This window comes from Mustela erminea, chromosome 11 (assembly GCF_009829155.1).
Source record: "Mustela erminea isolate mMusErm1 chromosome 11, mMusErm1.Pri, whole genome shotgun sequence".
NCBI classification, from domain to species: Eukaryota; Metazoa; Chordata; class Mammalia; order Carnivora; family Mustelidae; genus Mustela; species Mustela erminea.
Window position 1 is genome coordinate 21,379,459 of NC_045624.1, and position 24,745 is coordinate 21,404,203.

General features: G+C 49.5%; 1 long non-coding RNA gene across 2 annotated transcripts in view; it reads left to right on the forward strand.

Annotated features, from left to right (window-relative positions):
• Window positions 1–23,041, forward strand: part of LOC116569261 — a 36,741-nt gene extending 13,700 nt beyond the window's left edge. The window contains exons 2-4 of one of the 2 annotated variants that reach the window (XR_004276939.1): window positions 4,039–4,254; window positions 7,203–7,517; window positions 19,636–23,041. This is a non-coding gene — a long non-coding RNA (uncharacterized LOC116569261). The remainder of the gene's footprint in view (window positions 1–4,038; window positions 4,255–7,202; window positions 7,518–19,635) is intronic. The other variant, XR_004276940.1, reaches the window with a different exon arrangement.
• The last annotated feature ends 1,704 nt before the right edge of the window (window positions 23,042–24,745 follow it).

Below are 24,745 nucleotides of genomic sequence, written 5' to 3' on the forward strand. Positions count from 1 at the left end.
AGACTGACCTACCAACATCTGCCTCGTAGTTGCGCGTACACCCAGCTGAATGGAAAATGCAGAGCCTGATAAAGACTGGCCTTTGGCCGGCACTAGACATAAATGGTGGTTTAATTTTTGTACTGGGTTTTCCTCCCTGCCATCTGAGCCTCAGTTTCCTATTTGTAAAATAAGTTGATTTTATGAGATCGTGGAGAACGTTTTTTTTTCTTTATTGAAAACTCTTTGATTTTAATCTAGAACATTGACTGTAGGTCAGGATCCACGCCTTTCTCAGAAATCTGGGAAGACCGTTCTTTTTGTTTGTTTGTTTGTTTGTTTCAGTTTCTCTGATTAATACTTTCCAGGGTAGGCCTGCTGATGAAGTTCAAGTTCTCCAGACCTGGCCCCCGGGGCTGGGATGTTAAAGCTGTTAGCTCCTGTGCCAGGGTTGAGGGGGCCTTCCCGAGATCATTCAGAGGAAGCCTTACTCACAGGAAGCCGATTCGCTGACTAGCTGCTTACCGAGCACGTTCCCCCTTGACCTCCAGGAGATTCACTCTGTGGTGGTCTGGTGTCACCTTTGTTCTAAATTCCTCGCCCTTAGTGAGCAATGCTGTGGGATTTTAGAAGTCTAGCCAGCTTCATTGCTTAGGCATTTAAGGATAGCTTCACAGAAAAAACTTAACATAACCTAAGTTGGTATTCTTATAACATCAGTATTCAAAAGAGGCATCCTCTTTGAGTGAATGACTCTCTTTTTTCTTTTCTTTTCTTTTCTTCTCTTTTCTTTTCTTTTTTAAAGATTATATTTATTTGACAGCATGCACACACAAGCAGAGGGAGCAGTGGGGGGAGAGAGAGAGAGAAGCAGGGTCCCTGCTCAGCAGGGAACCAGACGTGAGGCTCCATCCCAGGACTTGGGATCCTGACCTGAGCCAAAGGCAGACGCTTCACCACTTAACCTACTGAGCCACGCAGGCGCCCCTGAATGATTTTCAGAAAAAACGATGAAATAAACTGCGTTTTTCTCTTGCTGCTGTTCCCTCTCAAGTGTTTGTCCTCCAGCAAGAGTCAGCTTGTTGCTTCCCACACCTGCCCAGCAGTTTCCTGTTACCCTGTCTTTGAGAAGCAGCTCCCCCCCATCCTTACTTGTGGCCCCCTTTCCGGCCCAGAGGAGCCCCACCATGGTACCTGCTCCCAGCCCAGGGCTGCCTTCACACTGCAGATCCGCACGGGCTGAGTTTCTCGGTGTTCTCCTTGCCGGGAGCAAGGGAGGGTAGTTGGAAAGCGCTCCTGTAACCTGTTATTTTCCTTACCGTTAAAATGTGAGGAAGGCTGACTCTTCCCACCAGTCACTGCCATGCTCTGCATCGGGTTTCTGAACATCTCCCCAGTCCGCAGCTCCCTTTAAAATTTCACTTCCAGGCTAGATCTGCAGGACAGAAGGTTGTGAGATCATAAATGCTACAGAGTGAGTATGAAGTTAATTTACCAGATCCCAGTATGTTACCCCTCGAAGTCCTGAGGAGGCCGCATCACAAGTGAGTCACGCCCGTGTGGAACCTGGTGTCTGCAAAGGTGTCAACATGCCAAAAATATAAATAGCTTTAAGATGAGTTTATATTAAAACATAAAGTTTGGGTATATTCACAGGCAGTGGGATTACTTAACAGGTTAGGAAGGAAAACACGTATTTGAGGTACATCTTTGAACATCTAAGATAGCTCGAATGAAACACACCATGGTGTCACTCTCAAGGGTTTTTTATTTTATTTTATTTTATTTTATTTTATTTTATTTTATTTTTTAGGATTTTATTTATTTATTTGACAGAGAGAAATCACAAGTAGATGGAGAGGCAGGCAGAGAGAGAGAGAGAGGGAAGCAGGCTCTCCGCTGAGCAGAGAGCCCAATGCGGGACTCGATCCCAGGACTCTGAGATCATGACCTGAGCTGAAGGCAGCGGCTTAACCCACTGAGCCACCCAGGCGCCCCTCAAGGGTTTTTTAAAACATCCACATGGGGCGCCTGGGTGGCTCGGTCAGTTGAGCGTCTACCTTCAGCTCGGGTCATGATCCCAAAGTCCTGGGATCGATTCCTGTGTCAGGCTCCTTGCTCAGCAGGAGTCTGCTTCTCTCTCTCCCTCTGCCTACTTGGGCTCTATCTCTCTGTCGAGTAAATAAATTAAAAAACAAAACAAAAATCTTTAAAAAAAAAAAAAAAAAAGGTCAACACTGGGCCCAGAAACAATGTGTTAGATCGATGATTATTTTCTAGTGTAGCCTTTCTCTTGGGCTGATTGAGCCTCGAGCACTCTCCTGTGAAGCTGAAGGATCTCTCCTCTGGTGAGACAGTGTCCGTGAGCTCTGACCAAGTCTGTACTGACCGTGACTGATCCAGAAGGCCAGCACACTGCCGGGGCATTTCCTGTGGTATTTCCCGTCGCACCCGTGTTCTGGGGTCAGGGTTGACAGGGACCACTTGTTTCTGTGTTCATTCTGCCCTTTTTCACTCACATCAGCTGTAGGCGTGAACAGACGTGTCCCAACCCGGGGGGCTCGCCATGACAGAGCAGTAGCAGCAGGAGCCCGCACTGTGGGCTGAGCACTGTGCGTCGGTTGGATAAATGATCCTGCGAGGCGGGTGCTCTCATCATACCCACTTTTCTTATGGAAAACTAAGGCTCGGAGATGATCGGTCCTTTCTCCCAAAACGATGCAGCAAGTATGTGGGGGAGCCAGGGTTCAGATCACAGCAGTCTGGCTCCTGAGCCTCAGTTTTTCCTGTTTGGGAGGCATTTTTATCCTTTGGGGCCACATGTGGTCAGTTATCTTTTAGGGTGCATCCCCCAACCCTGGGCATGCTGGTGTCGTAGCTTGTCCTGGATCAGCTGGTTACAGCTTGTTATGAGTGGTGTGTAGAACCACAGCCCACCCCCGGGGCTCCAGCCCAATGTGCTGGTGGTTCAAGTATGTCCAAAAAATGGAATTAACAAAGCAGCTATCCCAGTGCTGAACGAACCAACTTGGTTATGGCCCGTGATGGAATCCCTTTTCTTTCCTTTTTGGAAAGGAACAGAAGCTTGTTAACCTTGTGCCTTCCAGTAGGTTCAGGCCCACTGTCAGGACCCCAGAATCTGTTGTCTTGTGAAATGCTTGTTGCGGAGTTGGCTGCAGAGCATCTCATCCAGGAAGGCTGCCCTTCCACCACGTGGCACAAAGGCCCTTCGTGCTCTGCTCTCTTTTCTTGACACTCCCCCTCCCCCCATCTTTACCCCTCTACAGTGGTCTCTGGACTAGCCAGATGGAGCTGCTCATGATTGCCTGTTGCATGGAAGCTTTTTCTTTTCCTCTCTTCCGATCCAACCACTATTGTTCCTTTCAAATGAACCCTCCTCCAGGTAGCCTCCCCTGACTGCCCAGGACCGGGTCAGGTGCCCCCGCTTGCTTCCACAGCACCCTCTGCTTACCCTTTGTGCACGTACATACGAGGCTCTAACTTCCTGTTTCTTATCTGGCCTCCCTGATTGGCACTGGCACCGTAAGAGCCAGCAGGGGTACGGTTTACTTTTGGATGAACACCCTGACCCAGAAGACGGTGCCTGACGATGCCAGACAGTCAGCAAGTGTTTGAATGAGCGAGAGATAGAAATGACATACTTGGTGACAATGGGAACTAGCACAGTGTCTAATATTTATGGATTATAAGGGACTTTGGTATACGTTATTTTCCTGAATCCTCACAGCAGCTCTGGGGAGTAGATTTCTTAATCCCCATTGTACTAAGCTGGAAATACCTGCTTACCCTGGTGTATATACACAGTACGGTGGTCCCCGCTTCCTGGTGGGGGAGCGTGCTCCAGGACCGCCCCCTCCCAGGGGATGCCTGAAACCTCGGATAGTGCCAAACCCTATAAGCTGTTTTTTTCCTATATACCTATGATAAAGTTTAATTTATAAATGAAGCTGAATAAGAGATTGACAACCATAACTAATAATGAAGTAGAATGACTATAATTACTGTAGTAAAAGTTATATAAATGTATCTTTCTCTCAGAATAGCTTACTGTACTGGACTCACCCTTCTTGTGATGACGCGAGGTGATAAAATGGATCTGTGATGAGATACGGTGAGGTGAATGACAGAAGCAATGTGCCATAGCCTTCCGCTATCACTGACCTTGTGATAAGTCAGAAGGAAGATCATCAGCTCCCAGGCTGTGGGTGACCACAGGTCACTGAGACCCTGGGCAGCTGGAAAGTGAAACTGTGGGTGAGTGGGGACGACTGGATTTGAGCCTCCGTCTTCTGACCCCAGATCTTAGGTTCTAATGTACCATGTGAATATCACCTCTAGGTAAAACAGATGTTAGAATCTGTAACAAAAGCAGTGTCATCCTTGGGGTGTCTGGGAGGCTCGGTCGGTGAAGTGTCTGCCTTTGGCTCGGGTCATGACCTCCAGGTCCTGTGATGGAATCCCAAGTCAGGCTCCCTGCTCTTGTCGTCTTCTCTCTCTGCCCCTCCCCCTGCTGTCACTTACACGCACTCTCTCTCAAATAAACAAAAATCTCAAAAAAAAAAAAAAAAAAGGCAATATCATTCTTACCCTAACCAGCAAGATCCAAAGGGAGAATCGACAGACTTGAATTTCTATCCCTTTCCCTCTTGGCATCTTCCTACCTCCCAGAGACCCCAGTGAGAGCCTCACACTGACAAGGGATGGATTCTTTCCAGTTTCAAGGTGCTGGTGGTGAATCTCTTGTTTGTATTCAGCCCAGGCTGGCTGAAGCTCTTCCTTCCTTGGGCTTTGAGCTTTTTTGGAGAAGTGGAGAGCCAGAGTTCAGATGGAGTCCCTGAGTGTGTTGACTGTGTAAGCTCAAGGGGTGTTGGGGAGTGAGAAGTGAATCAAGTAGGAGATGTGTATGCCCGAGCAGTGAGAAAGTCGGCAAGAGGATGTGAGTTGGGGGCTGACTGGGTTGGCAAGGAAGAGGCTGTAGAGAGATTGCTGGCTGGAGGGGCGTTGTAATTAAACCTTGAACAAATCTTCATTACAGACGGGGGTGTTCTGCACAGGTCTGTGGGGGACCAGAGTGGGTGCAAGTGAGCTGACAGCATCATTGAACACACAGAACTAGATGGGAATGACTTACCTGGGAGACAGGGCCTGCATCATTCCCGCAAGCAGGTAGCCCAAGGAACAGTGCACAATTAGAGGGAGGGAGAGCGACCAGGGGCAGCATTTCCTAAGCTGCAAAATTCAGAATTTCATCTTCAGCTCTGCTCTGGTCTAAGTGCTCCCAGCACTGTGGCCAAGGGAGGAATTTTTAATTTCATGGAGAAGTTAATTTTTGCCCTGACCGTAGAACTCAGGCCAAGTTCATAAATTCTTTCAGCAGTTGTTTGGGAGTGTTCGTTATAAACTTCTCCTTTTATACCTGGTTATTTGCAGTCAAAGATACACCAGCATTTATTACGGTTTTATTGGGTGTGAGGGAAGTGGGGGCAGGTCACCCGAGCTATGGTTAGAGGGACCTCCTCTAGGCCATTCAGAGATCAAAGCCGCTCAGGGAGTTCGGAGAAGGCTCTTGTCACTGTTCATTCCCTTGTCAGGGCTCTTGTGAGCACCCCCTCGGTGCCAGGCTCTGGTTGGCACCAGGGTGATGATGATGGTGGTGGGGATTAAAAAAATAAGCGTGGTCTCTGTTCAGTCATGGAAGCCAAGTAAGTGCCCAGAAGAGTGGGCTTAAAAAAAAAACCAAAAAAAAAACAAAAAACAAAAATACCCTCAGGCTGCATGCTGTGAGGGAAAAGGTGCTTTAAGATGAAAGGGGGGGGCTCTCTTTTGAGTGGTTCTCTGAAGAGGTAATTTCTAAGGTGGGAGCCAAAGGTTGAGAAAGGAGTGTGTGGGTGGAGAAGTTGGGGGTGAAGTTTCTGAACATAGAGAACGGCACATTTGGAAGGCTCTGGAGGGGGGACGTGTTTGGCCTTTGGGGATCAAGAAGGCAGCAGGTGTGGCCCAGGAGGAGGGTTGGAGGGGCGAGCAGCTATGGCCCCTCGTTCGGTCTGCCTCTGCTCTGGAAAGCATCCATCCCCGGAGCCTCCTGGGGTCTCTTCATAACCCCTGTTAAGTCCCCAGCCCGGGGCATCCCCCAGGCTCTCAGGAAAGCCCTCATCCCCAAGAGACTGCCTGCCATGCTCCTCTTCTGTTAATGTCCCTTGTCAGGGGGCATAAGGACATAATAGTGAAAGCAGATTTTAGTGAACTTGAAACCAGGAGCCATTTCAGGTGCTAAAAAGCATGAAAAATAGGCCCCAGGGACTATAAAATGACTTTAAATGGAGGGGGTTCGCTCCACTGTGGCTCCCACACACGGGTCTTGTGAGCTGAAGAACTGGGTGGTGAACACAGCAAGGCGGTAGGAAGAGAAACACAATTTGGTTCTTCTGAAAAGTGAAACCTGCAGAGTTGCCCCCTCCCCACTCCCCCTGCGGTGCTGGGGAAGGTCATCCCCTGCAGGCCCTGAATCTGCTTCCTCAGGGACCATCATCAGGGCCCCCTTTCTAATTTTAAACTTCCGCAAGTTTGGGGATCCCAAGCGAGCATCTGGATGGCCTCGGGGCCTGCTTGCCTCACGAGCCCCTCTCCCCTCGCCTGCTGTGGTGCTGGCCGGGCCCCCAGGGCCTCCCTTCTGCCTGTGACCCGCCCCCCACCTGTGACACGGTGGGGCGTGGGGGTGGGGCAGTCTGGTAGCAAGCCTGCGTCTCCTTCACTCTTAACCTGTGTACCCTGTGAACCACCTCTGCCCCTCGTTTATAAGAAGTGAACTTTGAACTTGGGGGTGGAGTGGGGGCTAGAAGGAAGAGAGCTCTGGAAAGTGTTGTGTAAACACTGCGGTTCTGATCTTTCTAATCTTTTACTACCTGTAGGGACAGGTGGATGCAGGGAAGCTGCTGGCAGGAAAAGCTGATTTTTTTTCAAGGCTAAGGGTTATGCAATAGAGCAGGATATCTTTGAAGCCGCAGGAGGAGGTCAGAGCAGCTTGTCCACAGGCACATTACGCACAAGTTTCCCTTTGTAAGATCTCATTTGCTGGAGAATCATCAGGAACTTGTAGAGCGAACCCTGAGCTGGATCTCTGGAGTGAGCTGTTATCACCAGTTCGGAGTGAAAGTAATCGATCCTCTTTTTTTCTCCCCTTTTTTCCTTTTTCTTAAAAAAAGGACCCTACTTTCCAAGTTTTCTTGCGATGCCCGTCTGAAGCCGTTCTCTCCAACAGCTGTGTCTGAGTGCGACGTTGCCCTGTTGGTCATCTGTGGCATCGCGCTCCCGCCGGGGAATGCTCTGTCTCTGTCCACAAGTGGAGGTAGACGGCGGTTCAGCAGGTCCGGTGGACCAGGCGGTGCTGAGCTTGCGTCTGGGACAGTGACCAGACAGATGAAAGGAGAAGTCAGAGATATTTTTAGCGCTTCAGGGCTGCTTGGAAGCACTGGTTCCCGCTGCCCCCCTCCCGAGTCACTCCAGCGGGGTGTTCAGCGGTAAGTGCATCTGCTCTAATCCAGTGGGGAACGCATGGCTTCCGCATCTACTGCAGAATATTCATGAGGCCTGGTGGGCTGCTGACTTGACAAAGGAGTAGCTTTGAAGCCCACGTTGTGGGATTGGTTTTTGACACAGCCCGAATGGGTGGTGTTACCACAGAGGACCTCCGGGGGAGTGGCCCCGTGTCCCACAGTGGCAGGGAGACCCCTCCTCTGCCTCAGAAGCATGGTTTTCGCCTGGAAGTCGGGGCGTGGGGACATGGTTTGCTCTGTTTCTCTTTTCCTGTGAGATGATTCCAGCAGGCCTGAATGTTGAGGGCAACGTGACCTCTGCCGGGAGGTTCTTCGAACTTTCGGGGCGCTGATTTAAACCACTGGCCGTGTACCAACTAAAAACTTCAGTGCGGTGATGAATCAAGTCCAGCTTAAGGGAAGCTGAGGGAAGGAGTCCTGTCTGGGGCGGAGGGGCCCTCAACAGAAGCACTTGCAAGAGCTGAAGGGCTTTTGCGTGCAACAAGGAAAGTGGGAAAGCTGCTCCCCGCGAGCTGCTGCTTGGCCGGTCAGCGTTTCGAGGGAGGCTCCATCTGCCTCTCCCTGGCCGTCGAACGTAGGAGAGATGACACGTGCAGGACGCGTTGGGGTGGGATTAGGAGGTCAGAGTCTGGTTTCTTCCCTCCAGAGTCTTCCCTCTTCCCGACCCGTGAGTGCCCGGGGTGGTTCTCCAGGGTACCTGGGCTCGCTCTCACCCCGTTGAGGAGACGAGGCCGCAGAGAGCAGGCAGGCTGTGAAGCTAGGCCGCCGGGTCTGAACCGCAGCTCAGGGAGGCCGTGGTCGCGGACCTGGGCCCAGCGGCCCCCACGCTTGCTGGGGATCCCCAGCAGCACTCGCCAGTTTTCCTGCACTCTCGAGGGCCCTTGTCAGACTTCAGCGTGGCAGCCGAGCTCTTAACTAGCTGGTTCTCCAGGATGAAAACCCTTTCACCGAAACTTCCTCCTCAGCCTGCGCTGTTCAGACTCCCAGCACGCTTCTCTGAGGGCTCAGCTGGGCGTCCTTACAATAGCCCCACTGAGAGGGAAGAAGAGCGCTAGTTTTCAGGCTGCTTCCCCCCGGATCGGTTGATACTTCACGGCTTCTGCCTTCCAAGGTTTACAGAGGGAGGAAAGCGTGTTTGTGGAGCCAGCTTACAAAGCCCGTGGCGCCTTTCCAGAATGTACTTCGCTCTTCTGCCCTGCGTGGGGGAGAGCCCTGTTCTCTTCAGTTTGGGTGGCTGCATCCAGTCTTCCACGGAGAGCGACCTCATTAAAAGCTGCCCCCGACCCTGACCCCCGGGCAAAGGGAGGTCTCTTTGGTCCACTGGCCGGTGGCATTACAGATCTGAGGGGGGCTAACCCAGCAAGCAGTCTAGGGATAGAGACACGAGATGAGGGCACTAAAGTTGCGTGACTATCTTGCAAGGAGGTCACAAACGTGAAATGTTTGTCACGGGGTCAAGGTCAGATCTCACCCTGAATAGCTAAATGTCTCAAACTGACTTCACAGCAAACTAAGCTATGAGAATGGTAAGTGTTTTTTATCACTCCGAATCGTTCTTCCGGAAAGCCTAAGAAGAGTCAGGCACTTCTGGTGGTCAAAACCAAATGTCCCCAGTTTTTTTGCAAACGTGGGAGGGCCGGCCGCAAGAATGGCTTTGTGCGGCTGCCACCTTGTGGCCAGCGGCCGGCAGTGCATGTGTTACCTGTTGCTGGACCCCGTGTGTGAAAGGTATCCATTTTAAAGGTCTTTTGCAAAGACTTTTCTCAGTCACCCTTTCCCGACCCATATTCCATTTCCAGGACTTAGCCGTTCTGTGTCTGTCACATCCGTTCGTTGTCCTTTCTTCGACTCCAGGGTCCCACTACCTTCGGGCTCCAGACCCATCTTGGTAAAATGTAAATCTAATTGTCTTTCTCTTTAATGGTTTTCTCTTTAAAGTCCTTTAATGGCTTCTCCTTTTCTGGGTTCCAGCACATCTCTCCAGCGATCCCCAAGCCCAGCTCCTTTGCCCTAGGCCGTGTCTTTGCATGTGCCCTTCTCTCTTCCTCTTCTGTGTAACTGGTAACACCTACGCATTCTGAAGATTATCTCCTGTTTCACCTCCTTCGGGAAATCCTCTGCCCTATATTAGGTATTAGACTCACGTCTCTGAATCAGTGTCTGGTATATAACTGTGGCTCACTAATTATTAGAAAGGAATAAAGGGAAGGGGAAGAAAAGCAGGCAAAGACCCGCGTCAGCAAATGTCCCTCTTAGGTGTGCTAGAGCTCAGGAACGAAGTTAAGGCCAAGTGGCCCGGAAGCAAAGGCCCTTGTGTCCCTGCAGATGGTAGGAAAACTCTCACCTCTTTAAGCAATGCTCGTTAACCCCTCCTGTACTAGTCCCTGCTGCGTCAGCCTACCCTACTGCCAGAGTAGTCTCTTCTGCACGTGCTTCCGTCACGATCACTTCCCTGCTCAAAACCCTTCTACACGAGACTTCCACATGCCTTAGCCCGGCCCTCCAGGAGCTCCCAGCATGACCGCACCTTCCCAGTATTTCACGCCCCTTCTTATACATGCCCTTAAGGACCATCTGAATGTGAAGACTCGAGAATTATTTGCCGATGGATTGAATGACTTCCTTGAGAGGCAGTATGACAAAAGCACACGCTAAAATTTCACTGAAGACCTACGTTACTGTATATCTGTGGGTGTAAGCAGCTGTGCCAGTCCTTCTGGAATCATCTGGAAAGAAGGTGTTGTTGGGTGCCTGCGGAGAGCTGATAGTCCAGGAGAAGGGCGAAAACAACAACAACAAAATGCAGGAGACCTTAAGGAACGAGACAGCAGAAATGAACGTGTCACCAGGCGGTCTGTGATTAATTGCCAAATCAAGGGCTCCAGAATGTGGCAGTGATGAGACATGGTAGTTGTGGAAGTGCCTCTTCGCTGTAATATTCCCAGTTCCAGGCAGTGCTGCCGCCTGCCCCTCGCTTGCATGGACCATGGGCCCCCTAGCCTTGAACCCCAAGCTGCAGCGGTACTGAGGAGAAGGCACCTTCGCACGGTTCGCTCCTCCTCACCTCCCTTCCTTGTCTAGCCTCTTCTTCCTTTAAAACTCTGCCCCCCTTGAAGACTCAGCCTAGAGTTCCTCAGTAGACCTGCCACTTGCCCTGCCGTGCCTCCCCACTCCCTCGTCCCCCAGGGCTCCCCACGTGCGCTGCTCTCAGCCTCTGAGGGACCCTGTGTTTTTCCTTCATGCTCCCAGCACCTAACACAGCGTCTGACACGCAGACGTGTCCCTTCAGTGCAGGACACGGGGAACGTCCGTCGACTTTACATGGTTAGGACAGGAGTGTTGTGAGCGCCAGGATGGTCCAGGGAGGCTCATCAGGGCAAGTGGGAACTATCGAACCCAACGTTAAAATGGGCAAAGAATAAAAAGGAATTGCAGGTAGATAGCTCGGTGTCTGTGACAGCTCACGCTTCGTCTGCTTCTCAAAACACCGCAGCCAGGGAAGCCCTGCCTAGCAGGGGAGCGGAGGCAGCTTCCTTTATTTCCTTTATTTGGAGCAAAGGGTTTATCTCAAGGAAGTAGAGAGAGTGCCCCGAAGGCTGTCTGGACTCCGCTGGAGGCGAGACCTTGCAGGCCGCGGGCGCCATTTTCTGCTTTGGAAACGGGAGCGGGGGACCGTAAGTGGTGGTGAACGTGGGCGCTGCCCCGTGGCTCTGCCTTCGCTTTATATCACAGCTTTGAAGCTCTTGGGGAGACGGAGAACTTAGGATCCAGGCGTGAAGCCCTTTGGTGATTTAATGCCTCACCTGGGAGGGGGCGGATCTTTGGTAAAACAAAGCTTTTCCTTCTGGCGCTGCCCTTGACCTGACTCTGAGCTGTTGACCTTTTGGGTCAGTTTAGCTCTACCCAGTTCCTCTCCCCTCGTGACTGGTAATGACCCGGAAGGTGGCAGCACCCACGCAGCAGGTGGCCCACAGAGCTGAGTCACCACCCTGGGAACGGTGCCCTTGGGAGGCCTGGGCCAACCCGGAGCTCTCCACCTCGCCCGGCTCTGTAAGGGCTCTCAGAGCGGCCGGAGCGACAGAGAAGTGGATTCCTTGGTGGAAACGCAGTGTCGCACGCAGAGCTGATGGGAAAGTGCAGTAAAGCTCATTGAAGAGCCAAAAGGGAACTGATCCTAATGGGGGTCCTTAGCTGGTGCCTTGGGCATGGCACAAAGAGGTTTTCTCCCGATGACCGTTACAGCCTGTGGTGGTTTTATTTAAACACACCAAAATTATCCATTTCCAGATATCTTTAAAAATGGAATGAAGAAGATTTTAAAACGATGTTTCAAAGTTCTCTTTAAGCTTGTAAGTTAAGAGAGCGAGCTCAAGGACTAAAACAAGGGAGCCACGTAAGCTGTCCATATTCTAGGAAATGATCAAATGAGATGGAGGGTTGGGATTTTTGTTTTTGTTTTTGTTTTACATTTTTTATTATTCATAAATACTCTGATGGATGTCGTTTTTTTAAAATTACGATGCTTGTATTTCATGCCCAAGAAAGATAAAAATGTACTGTTGCTTTTGAAAGGAGGCTTTAAAAAAAAAAAGTCTGGCTTGTTTACTACACCAATGAATAGAGATGACCTCAGTCAAAAAAAAAAAAAAAAAAAGAGAGAGAGAGAGAGAGAAAACAAAAAAACAAGTTAACTGTAATAGCTCTCCTTGCTTGGCGGAGTAAGCCTTTATCAAGTAGCAGAAGGGCAAGTCTGACTACCCAGTCGACATTTCAGCTGATTGGGATTTTCCAGAAAACAAAGCAGAAAGCTCTCTGCATTTTCACAACTGAACAATAATTCTTAGGAAATACTATCAGCTTACTCAGTTCCTATAAGGCCAGGAAAAAAGTCTGGTGACAATTAGTCAGTTGCCTGATGGCAGATGTCGTGCATGCCTGACTATACTGTCACTCCTGTGAGCTTTCAAACTTACAGAAAGTAGCATCACATTTACTGCTTCTTGGGTGTGGAATTTTCTTAGCTTTGAAGTTGAGTTTTTTGTTTCTTCGTGTTTTGGTTTGTTTGTTTGTTTGTTTGTTTTTTACACTTTACCCATCATGTCCCCAGTTAATTCTATACAGCTGCATGTCTCTGAAGACAAAAACGTAACCTGGCCATTTTCTTGAACAGATACTCCTCTATGAGTTTCTGAATAGTATACACACGCCCTGTGAGCTCCCTGGGGCCGAGGCAGATAGTGCTCAAGTTTCCTCTTCTGTTCTTCTCTTCACTTGCCATAAACGCTGGATGTCTAAGAAATCAGCCACAGAAAAACAGGACCCATTAAAAGCTCCCCTCGGTTTTTGTAAGGCGGAAGAATTGAGACGGGTTCTACTAGAAACGATCTCTACGACCTTTGTGACTTCAGATCGATAATGGCTCGTATCCAGATGCATTTGGAGGTGAGAGGTCCGTTGATTGTACTAGAATCCATTTCAGTCAAAAGAATGTCTAGACGCACTGGGTTTGGAGTGCAGTTTAGGGAAAGAGGATTTTTTTAAAGAAGTTTTATTGATTCTCTGACCTCTTTGGGGTGGGAGAACTAACCCGCATTTGGATAAAGGTTGCAGAAAAGCCAATCAGATGAACATACAGAGAAGTTAGCATTCAGCACTGAAAGCCATCCGGATGCCCAGCCTTCCAGAAGGGTGCTTTCATAGGACCCGAGGGACAGCAGGAAGCATGGAAGAAGGTACTTGGGAAGCAGTTGAGCTATGAGGAGTTAAAAAGGCAGAGGCATCCAGTAAGTGAGTTCCCGCCTGGGCATGGGTTTGTTTATCCTGCCCTTCAGAAGTTGGAGCCAACATTCTTAATGGTTTTGAATGATTCAGAATGTTCTCTCTCCCCACACACGGACTTATGACTGAAAACCCTTTAGGTGAGGTCCAAAGCAGAAACCAGCCTGAGATTCACTGTCATATTTTAGAGCAAAGGGTAGACAATCCAGTGCAGCTTCTTGTTTCAGAGAGAAGACCAAGGCAGGGGCTTCGGTCTGCCAGGGGTCGCAGAGTGAAGGAGAGGCCCTCCTGTGCCAGGCCTCCTTCCTTGGGCCACACAGCCCCTCGTCCGAGCCTGGGGAGGAGACTCCCATGTGCCTTTGGCCTCCCAGCCAGGAGAGGACACCTGCCCTTTGAGGAATGTTTAGAAAACTACTTAGGTCGGAACAGAGAACTTCATTTCTTACAAAAAGGAAATAATCGGTGGTTTATTTGTCAGTAGCAGCTTTTTCAGTCTCTTCTGTCAAAGTTGTGAATTTGTTGGATCCTGGGTGAAAATAACAACAACATTTCTATCTCCGTGCCAGAGTAAGAGACCTGCTACACCCCTGTCTCTCTCTCTCTCTCTCTTTCTTCTTTTTTTGGATGAGAATTAACTTGTGCCATACTAGATCTTAATAAAACAAACTTTGAATCCTCCCCACAGGAGAAAGAATTGAGCAATGTTCTAAGAACATGTTGTCCTCTTTGGGGCACTGAGTAAATGTCGTATTTAGAAGATGCTCTAGAAGTTTGAAAGTCCCTCTAGAATAAAGGGGAGTGCAGTTGGGGGGAAGGACGGGGCCGAGAAGTGGGACAGACTGGAGGAGGAGGGCTTTGGAAGGGCAGCGGGCATACCCTCCTGCTGGGCAGAGGACTTGAGGGTGTCCAGAAGGCCCCAGGAAAGACTCATTCCCCCAGAAGCCAGGGTGTGAGCTGGTGACCCTGCCGGGCCCACTGATCCAGTTAGGTCCGTTTCTCCCGCAGACCCCGTGCCACCTGCACTGTCCACAGGAGCTGGAAAAGCAGAGGGCAGGCAGGTCCCTGCATGGTGTCTCACAGCTGCTTCCCTGGGGTCCCAGGAAGAAGGCGCTGCCTTTATTCGTAGAAGGGCAATGACCTGAACCGAGGACTGAAAGAATCTATCTTAAGGGGGAAAAGCCAGTAAGAGAGCCGGGCTTTGCACCAGATTCCTGCCTTGCAAGCCCTTGAGCCCTCACGGGGAGCAGATCCTGCACCCGTCTTTCCAGGAAGCAGTCAAGCAGCTGTCATTCATTGCTTTGTTACGGTAATGGCATGATTATTACAAAACACATTTTGCCCTAAGAGTGCAAACTAAAATATGTCATAGGTGAAGCGACTCCAGCAAGAGCTTTGCATAGGAGGGAACTGGTCTTAGTCCTACAACAGCGAGAGCCACTCTTCCCTCTTTAAGGCCGATGGAGACAATGTGGAGGAAAAATCTTAGCGTGATTCTGGACAGAAATAACAATACCACCACCACCCCCACCACCCCCGTCATCACCTGTATTGTCTCCGTTGTTAAGTTGGACAGTTCATTTTGTACAGAGCTAGGCAGGAGCGATGTTTGGCGGGGGGGGTGCCCTGTGTCCACGTGGCCTGCCCCAGGACCGCTGGTGTGGGCATCTGGGGCCGGTTCCGTGCAGTGCAGGCGTGAGTGACGGACCGGCGCACGGGCAGTGCTTTGACTTAAATCCATCTTGGATATTTTTTTTTCTGGTTTCATTATATTTGTATGTACCTTAAAAAAATGATCATCTAGCCAGTGTGTGAAATTTAAGCCGTGGGTGAAATGCTCCTGATAGAAAATTTCTCCGGAAGCTGGGAAAGAGGGAATCGAAAGCAGCTTGCGTTGTTTTTTCTTAAGAGACACTTGTGTTCATTTTGGATGAGCGTGTCCTTTCACCCGCCCTTGCTGGTTCTTCCTTGGGGTGGTGCTGGGTTCAGGGTCTTCTTGTGGGAGGCGGTGGGGACAGGGGAGAGGGTGTGAGAGGCCTCCTCCCCTGCGGTGGTTCTCGGGCAGTCCTAGCGAATGGCCCTGGCACTCGCAGGCTTGTGGAAACGGCTAAGCTCATGGGTGCTTCACCTCGGCGTGCGTGTAGTTAAGCATCCAGGGACACGGTCCTCTCCCTCTGGCCTCCTCGAGGCTTGGGGTCAGGGAGCGGGACTCCTGTCCCACTGAGGGCATTTTACAGGGAAGCATTCAGTCTCTTCTCTCCCCAGCCCAAACTGCATTTTGTCGAGGCATCCTGAGAAAGGGGGCCCCAAGCCCTTCTAGGAAACCCATGGGAAATGACCACCCCATCTCATCTGGCCCATTCCTCTGTGAGACAGAGAATGGGAGGCCCTCGGGTAGGCTCCTCCTGACCCCAGAGTCTGGTGCCTCTCCTGTGGCTCTCACAGCCCCCTCAGTTTCCTGTCTCCTAGTAGCTTTCCTGTTGTCTTGATCCTGCCTGTTGACTTGTCCGTACCCCTGCTAGCCCAGCAGCTCCCGGAGGACTGCTACCCTGTCTTCCCTTTGTGTCTCCAGTGCTTCCCACTTGCTGGGTCTTAGCAGACATCTTTGTCTCCTGCTCGTCTACATTTCACCTTTCTTCTCTTCTTGTGCCGTCCCTGATTCTCAGATTCTCACCGTGGGTGCACCGTCCCTCTTCTCCTGCAATCCACTGTTCTCGCAAGCCCTCTGCAGTCTCGCTCCCTGAAGGTCCCCCGTCCGCATGGCAGTGGCTTCCCCCGTTCTCACCATCTTCCTCTCCCTGCTGCGTGTAACACGATGTACCGTCCCCTCCCTGGAGCCCTCTCCTTCCTTCCCCGGCTCAGACCACCCTGCAGAGCCCAGGGGAGGCCCCTTTCCTCTTTGAAGCCCTCAGACTAGTCCTCCTGTCTCAAGCTCATCTAATCCTAAATGACCCTTGTCTCTGTCCCATGCTTCAGCGCTGTGGCATACATTAGACTCCTTTCCACAGCTAAAGGCCCCACGTGAGAGTCGTCCCATCATTTACTTGTGTATTTTTCAAGTGTGTCTGTTACAGCTCTTGGGCTCTCAGGAGGCCATCAGGGAATGACAGTCGATGGATCGTAACAGATCTGTCTCTATTGATAGTGTCGAGCAGGAACTCCCCGCCCGCCGCCTCGCTGTTGGCCAGTCCCTCTGTGAAGGATGCAGCTGTCCCAGTAGGACGCCCCACCCCCAGCGTGGAGCCTCCTATGTTTGCCCTGTCGCAGGCCATTTCCCTTTGGAGTCCTGCTATGCTCTGTCCTCCTCTCTCTCCGTGTTTACTTACACCTGACTCATCTGCCTTGTTTGGATACATACCCTCTGAGCCTCATACAGCTCCTGGGACACAGTGAACTCCACCAGTCAGTGGTGCGGGAATAGGCGACTAGAGATATTGCAGTATCCTCATCCCACTCCCGATTGTGTCTTTTCCTGTTGGCGCATCCTTGGTTTGTACACTACCCTTTGCCCTGAGAGAAGCCCCCAGACCCACAGCCTCTGTGTACTGAAGCCAACGTTAGGTTAGTCTAACACATCACATGTAACACACTTTGGACATGTACGCAGAACGTTAGACGTGTATCCCATTGATGGGGGAGCGGGGTTCACATTTATTGAAGATCTGTGTACCTTGCGGTCTGAGTTAGTTACATTTTCACAACTCTGAGAATTAACGTTATGATTTCCACTTCAAATATGAAGAAACCAAAGCTCAGAAGGGGTAAATGGCTTTTCTAAGCTGTGTAAGAGGAGACCGAGGGAGAATTTGAATTCAGGTCTTTCTGGTCCCCAGCCTTATGGAGCTTGCCTCTTATTTCCAGTTTAAACGTGCCATTAAATGGGCAGTCACTTCATTGCACTTGACATGAAAAAGACAGCCGGAGGGCACGGGGGATGGGGTAACTGGGTGATGGACATTAAGGAGGGCACATGATATCATGAGCACTGGGTGTTATATAAGCCTGATGAGTCACTGACCTCTACTTCTGAAACCAATAATATAGTATATGTCAATTAACTGAATTTAAATTTTAAAAAGTTTCAAAAATTAGGTCAACCCTTTCGGGACCCCTGTCACTCTTGGGAGCTTTTTCTGTATCTTCACTTAGTAAACTTCTGTCGCTTTAAAAAATAATAATGATGAAATAAAATGTAATTTAAAAATTAAAAAGTAATAAATAACAAATAACATGTAAGCATGTTAACTCAGATGGGCTGGTGAGGAAAGGCAGAGGAAAAGATATTTATTGGTAGGTTTGGTTCTAATCAGGGATTGATAGAGATCTGCTTCTAAGACCTTAAAGTTTCAGGGCTGTCTCTGGGATCAAGGCTGTCCTGTTGAAAGGGCAGCTTGACCTTTGACTCCCTTTCAAGAAAGCTGCAGGAATCCCAGTGGTGAAGCACTCGTGTTGGCTGCCGCTCTCAGCTCCGGGGAGAGGTTTGCTCCAGGCCTCAGCTCTACACTTAGATCAGAACCACTAAGAGCCACTGCGGAAGGTACAGATTCCCAGTGCTTATCAGGGGAGGCAGGGATGCTAGTGGAAAGCTGAAAATGCATGTCAAACTCCTATCCTCATAACTGAGAAACCTTATCACTAACTCCTGCAGTGTTCTTAACCCTACCTTCTTGTGTTCTGGTCTTCCTGTCTATAAATAGTGCACAGACCTCTGAACCCGAGGGGGCTGCAGGTGAGTGCTCACGGAGGAGCCTTGGCAGGGATGGGAACAGCATGCTCAGAGTCAGGCCTTATCATGTGCATTTATAAGACAAGGTCAATTAAAGCAGTACTTCTCAGCAGCTTGAACGAACTATTCCCAGTGCTTTTCCAAATACTGAAAAGCTCCAGAAAAACTTCAGCCTGGCATTCCTCACAGTTTGGCCTGTATCTTCGTTACTGTTGAAAAGGGCAAGAGTTCGTCTTTTACTTGGGGTCCTGTCTTCATTTTTGTGATCAGACAATTGTGGAAACATGCTATTTTATGGCAGTGTGTAAATATTTCAGAATCACGTGTGATCGGTTAGTCCGCATTGGTTTGAATTTTATGTTTACCCTGACAGACCTTCTTTCTCGTTTGTACTTCTCTAGTTGAATTTTTTAGATGCGTTTTTCTCTTCCAAGACAGTATTGAATATAACTGTGGCTTCTCTTGACCACTCCTCTTGTCAAGACCTCCTTGAATTTCAGTCCCAACTCTCAAGAATGCTCCCAGTGTAATAGGTCCCAGTTTTGATGGCATCTTCAAGTGCTCAGGCAGTAACTAAGAGAACGTGTTTGGGAGAACTCGGCTTAAAGAGCACACCTGGGAACCACAGTCGATCAGCTCTGCTAGGCTGTATCACCCCGTCCACCGATAAGCGTGGCATACTCTGTGGCCTCAGCTGTGTTTAAGGTCCTCTTTGGCAGTGTAATCATTAACTTAGACATTGCTGTAGGTGGTAACTTGACACGCGGGACTCTTCACACACTGCTGAGTCACTCAGCCTCTAGCAGTCTGGGATAGAAGCCCCTTGTGAAGATCCCTCCTGGGAGCTCTTACGTAGGCACTCCCCACCCCACCCCACCCCTTGGCTGTGGCTTGTCCCATGTCAGAAGACTAAAGTGCCCTTGAATGATTGCCTTTCAGAAACCTCTGATGGGCTTCCTTTTCTGTGATGTGGTGAAAGGTGCATTCCTGCTTTAAAAGTCAGACCACGGAGGGGAGAAAGTCTTGCGGAGGGGAGAAAGTCTTGCGGTTTCGGTTCTAAATGGCCCTCCGCCCACCTCTGGAGCGGTGGGGTGGTACCTACAGGCTAGTGCTGCCCTCTGCTGGCTGTCAGGAGCCCGGGCTGTGCCTTGTGAGGGTGCAGAGTCTGCTTTTAAAATAGAAACTTCTTCACGTCTTCTGGGCAGGCTGCTCTTATGCCTTCTCCCTTGACTGGAGCGAGAGGCTTATACCGTATATTATTCCGTATAACATCTTGCTGAGCAAACCCTGACATTCTACGAAACGCAGGGGTTCGTGCGCTGCAGACGGTTTCCATAGCAGCAGCCCCCAGGACAGAGAGCACACCAGCGGGAGGTCCCTCTCGGCACAGGAACTTCCCCACAACCTCGGCGTCTTAAGCAGGAAAGAGAAAGTGCTGTTTATTTCCCGGGTTTGTTTTTGTTTGTTTTTAATTCATCTCTTCAGATCATTGGTGAAGCAGTAAGAGAAAACAACTGACTTATACTTCCTCTGTTGCTCTGGGATACTTCCTAAGGGTTCACGCTGTCATTTAAATTCCAGGTGCCGATTTCGTGAACGAATGCCTCCTGAGGATTTCTGAATCTGGAAAATATCTGTCAGCAGATTGCGTTCACATCCCTGTGTAAGTAGAGGCTTGTGCTCGTAAATCAACCTTAAGGGAGTTCTGTTTTATTTTGTTCCTGGATGATTCCCCGGTAAAACTGTTTTAAACAGTCATCAGTGTTTGATCTCTATACCTTTTCTCTTAAACACTCAGTTCCCGATTTACTATTGGGCCTGCTTAAAAGCAAGGGTATTGATCCCATATTTGGGTCTGAGAATGGGAACAGGAGGAGTTAGAAAATACTAAAAATACTCATTTCAGTTAATTCAGCAGGAGATGCCATCTGGACATCCAGGGCATCTTTTCCAGATTTGAGTATTCTCCAGACACCTTTGTAGTTAGCCACTCTGGAATGCGTCCATGTACAGCAAAACAGATGCAGGCAGGATCTGTGAGCCCTGTCATTTCATCTCTGCTAACGGTGTGCGGAGGAAGTGTGATTTCTTACTTCGAGCCTCATAGCCGCCATTTACTGAATGTTTACCATGTGCTCTTTCTAACTCAAGTTGCTTTTCCTTCTGTATCTCCGTTCTCACAGCCTTGTGCAGCAGGCGCTGCTGTTACCCTGATTCGACAGGTGAGGAGACTGAGGCCCAGGGTCAAAATAACCCAGCCGAGGCGATTCGGGGAGCTAGCTAGCTGCAGAGCTTGACACCTGATCCAGAAGCCTATACGGCCCCTCCCACCCCACTGCCCTGCAGAAATGGGAACTGCAGAAGGAGAAGCGGCTGGGCTGTATTTTGGAGCCGGTATTTTGTCCTGTCACGTTCCTTCAGTGCTAGCCAGGTCCTGCCCATTTCTAGGTTTTCTCCTCCTGTTTGGTGGGCTGTTTTGGTGGTGCTTCTGCTAATCAAAACCCACGCTGGTTTTACCGATTTGCTCATGTGCCCATTTGATGAAACCCTGGAGCTCGGAGCCCGTGTGTGCCCAGAGGTCCAGGCGGCCGTGGAAGATGAGCTGTGACAGGGCCTGTAAAGCACTGGGCAGGGAAGAAATGGTGGCTACAAGCCTGGGCTTGGAATCGGGCAAATTGGGGTTTGGATTTGCCATTCGTAAGCTTTGTCACCAAGAGCAACAAGTCACGTACCCTCTCTAAATCTCTGTTTTCTCACCTGGGAAAGGGAGGTACCACCAGCCCTGTTCGGTGGTGGTTGCGAGTGTTGAGAAATTGCACAGGAAGCAGGAAACACGGTGCCTGGGATGGAGGAGGCATTCCCAGAACGGAAGCTCGCGTTGTTTCTCAGAATGTCTTCCCGTCTACTTCTGAGGTCATTCCAGCCTTTGCCCTGGAAGGCTCTCTAGAGTTCTGACCCATCTAATGAAATGACAGATAAGGGTGTAGTGCTTTCAAAATCGACCGTCTCCACGTGCTGAATCCCCCCGACCCTCACCACCACCCCAGCATACGACTGCGTATCTCCATGCTCTAGCTCAGGATCCCAAGGCTCAGAAAAGTATGCACCCAGCACAGCCAGGACTTCAACCAGACCCCACGCTGCTCGTTCGTCTGCTTCTTACAAGAAGAAAGTGTTCTTTGAGGGCATTCAAGTCAGCCAGAGAATAACTTAGAACAGAGGGACCCAGCTCACCTTTCCAGCCTGGCCCGGGCTGCAGTTAGGACTGCCATGTCCTGAGGTCCGCAGCGTCTTGAAGGTGCATTCTTAAACAAGTGTCATGGGCAGATACGGTCTTCTTGTGAAATCCTCAAACCTCCAGGGAGGCTGTCTTAACCTGGCTTGCTCGTGCAAGAAGGGACTGGCATTGTGCTGCCATGAAAACAATGCGCTTGCTCGGTTCCGCTCCTGCCACACGGGAGTCAGCCATGTGGTTTCTTGATTCACGGTTTCGGGCTCCAAGTCTCCTATCAGATTTGGAAGGAAAACTACAAAAAGGCAAGCTTGCTTGAAAACAGCACGAAGTCTGCCGGTACAGACTGGATGTTGAAATGGAGACCCATTCTCAGAGCCTGTGGGCCCAGAGACGCCGAGGAAGGATTTTTTTTTTTTTTTTTTTTTTTTTTTTTTTGGGTCCTTAAAAGGTGATTATGTTCAGGCTGGAGGTGGTGAACAATTCTAGGTGTGTGTTCTGTGTGTGTGAGAAAGAACCGGCCAGAAAACACTCCTTTCAAAAGGTACAGGACCTTAAAATGGTTGATGGTTAAAAATAGAAACGCCCCGAGTTACAGAAACTCAGCCCTTCCCGCATCCTGGCCTAAAAATACAGAACAATCCGGTTGATTGTCAGAGGTTGGAGGACATGGAGGCACGGAAGCCTGCCCATGTGCACGGACGACCGTCCTTCCTGGTCGTTGACTGTCTCTGAAAGACTCAACAAAGGAAGCAGAGACTTCTTCACCCCAGTTCAGGAGTCGGTCGCTGGCCCCCCGTTTCCCTGTGCACGTCCTGGAAGGAGAATGAAGGGGCCCCTGTTGGTTTCATCAACGAACTCATTTTCATCTCCTACTGGTGAACAGCGTAGCCTTCCCTGCATGTTTTTTGGCTCGCCGGTCTCCTCCCATAGACTTATTTTTAAGAAACTGGCCTCGTGTTTTGGGTGAAGTTGTGAAAACAGAGGCCTGAGCTCGAGACCCCTGTTTCAGCCTGTTTTCAGTCATTTCGGACTTACCGGCTCAGTATCTCAGTTTCTAACCCAAAGGGCTTAAAACCTGCAGAGAAGTGTGTTCAATGGCTGTGCTTACTAAGTCCGTCTGCTGGAAACGCCTTGGCAGACCACTCCCAGGAAGAGACCAAGATAGACACAAGAGAGTCCACCTCCCTTTGCTCTTCTGCTGAGGGTTTTGAAAAGCCGGAATAAGGTAGAATGCAGAAAACCTTACCATATCTGTTTCTGCTAAGGGAGTCAAACTGGATGGTCATGTATGGAACACGTCTGTGTGTGTATGAAACACATCTGTGTATATATGGGTGGGATGTGCATTTGAGGTGGGAGATACATATGATCTTATCAGACATAAAAGCAAAAGGAAGAAATTCATGCTTCAGGAAAAATTGTCCCCGTAACTGAAGTGTCAGTCACTTGAAAAATGCTTCCAACTGGTAGTAAGGAAAAGCTGTGACTAGTCACTTGTAAAAAAAATAAAAATAAAAATAAGCAGACCTTTCTCTTCAGATTTTGGGTTTTTTGAACCGGTGAGAATAAGCTTGCACGCGTCACTCTGATACTACGAATTCTAATAGCACACACAGAGGGAGGCAGTGGATATCTAAATGAGTCACAAAATTCATGAACTAGTTATTGAAGGGTTGCAGAGGTTCTTCTGTCTCGGTACTTTTTTTTTTAATTTTTTTTAAACATTTTATTTATTTATTTGACAGACAGAGATCACAAGTAGGCAGAGAGGCAGGCAGAGAGAGAGGAGGAAGCAGGCTCTCCACGGAGCAGAGAGCCCAATGTGGGGCTCGATCCCAGGACCCTGGGATCATGACCTGAGCCGAAGGCAGAGGCTTTAACCCACTGAGCCACCCAGGTACCCCTGTCTCGGTACTTTTTAAGGTTTAAATGCTTGAATTGACTCTCCGGTTGAAACAGGTGCCTAACGGCCTGTCGCTTCACAGAGTAGACGCATTCCTTCACAGTCCCATAAGTTTATGGCAGCTTCGTCGCGGTGATGTCCTTGCTGTATGTCCTTGCAAGCCCATGGTGTTCATTCTCTTACTTACAGAGGACGAGGAAACCAGCCCGGGACCAGGAGCCTCCTGAACATCCTGTTCGGTGGATATTTTTCCTTAAAGGAGGAGGAGTTTGTATTGGGATCTCCTAGGAAGAGTCAGGGGCAAGAACGTTCGTCAGACCTGAGCCAAGGCCCTGCCGCTCCTGACTCAGCTCCTGCTAGTTCTTCTCATGCTCCTTGAAGATGATAAATCAGGAGGACGCATGTGGAAAGTCAAGAGGGGAAGCTGGGAAATTTGGGGGATTTATTTAAGCCAAGAGAACAGACCGGCTCGGTGAATGGTGTGCCCAGGATTAGAACCCATCTTCCCAAGGTGATGCTATCGTGATAAAACCAAGGAAAAGTGAGGGGAACATTTTAGGTGAAAAGACCGAGTGAGTGAACCCTGATGGGAGCTGGGCTGATGGGAAAAGTTGCATTTGGCGTGGCTATTAGAGGATACCGAGAGTTGTTCGTTTTCTTCGTTGTGGTAAAGGTATTATAATTATGTAGAAGAATGACCTCGTGTTTTTAGACCTGCTCAAGTTAGGAGCAGAGTGTTGGGATGGTTGTCAGCTTGCTTTCAAATAGTCCAGCAAAGAAAGAGGCATATTTCTTACATACACGTAGCACAGCTAAAGCAAAAATGGCAAAAATGAATAGTGGTTGAGTTGAAGTGGTATGTCATTTTTAATGTAATGCATGTCTGAAGTTTTTCATAACAATTAAAAAAATGAATGCCTTTCCTCTTAGACGGCCCGTGGCCTGGATGCACGAAGTATCTTCTTGGGTTCAGAACACTAAGGGGGATGACAACAGTCTTCCTAATAAAAGGACACTGGGAATCCTAATGGGAAGGAGAAAACTGGCAAAAAATAACTTGCCAAGGAAAATTGAGAGGTCAAGGCCTGACTTTTGGATTGTAGAGGAGGAGACTCGTAAGTAAAGCAAACAAAAATCTTTAACTTATAGATGTGGTCAAAGGAATTCTAATCTGGAAAACAACCTTAGGATCTCATTAGTGTCAGCCTGTGACTTTGCCTCTGAGCTAGCCTTTTGTCCTCGTTGGACCCTAAAATCAGAGTAAACCTTTGAATCAAACAAAACTATCCCAAAGAGAAAGTCAGTCTTAAGAAAGGGTTTCCTCCCGTTTCTCCCAGAGCACCCACTTACAGTGTGTCTGTCCATGTACATGGTCAGGTTCATGAGCACCACGTCCTCGAGATCTGCACCTACCTGGAAGAGCTCTGCTGCTTCCCATCAAGAGTAAAGGGGTTGACTTGTGCTCTTGCCTGTGGGTGACAACACGGAGCCTGCGTCTGGGCAGATCAAGCGTAAAGAACCACAGGCGTGTGTCCCCCCACCACCACCACCCA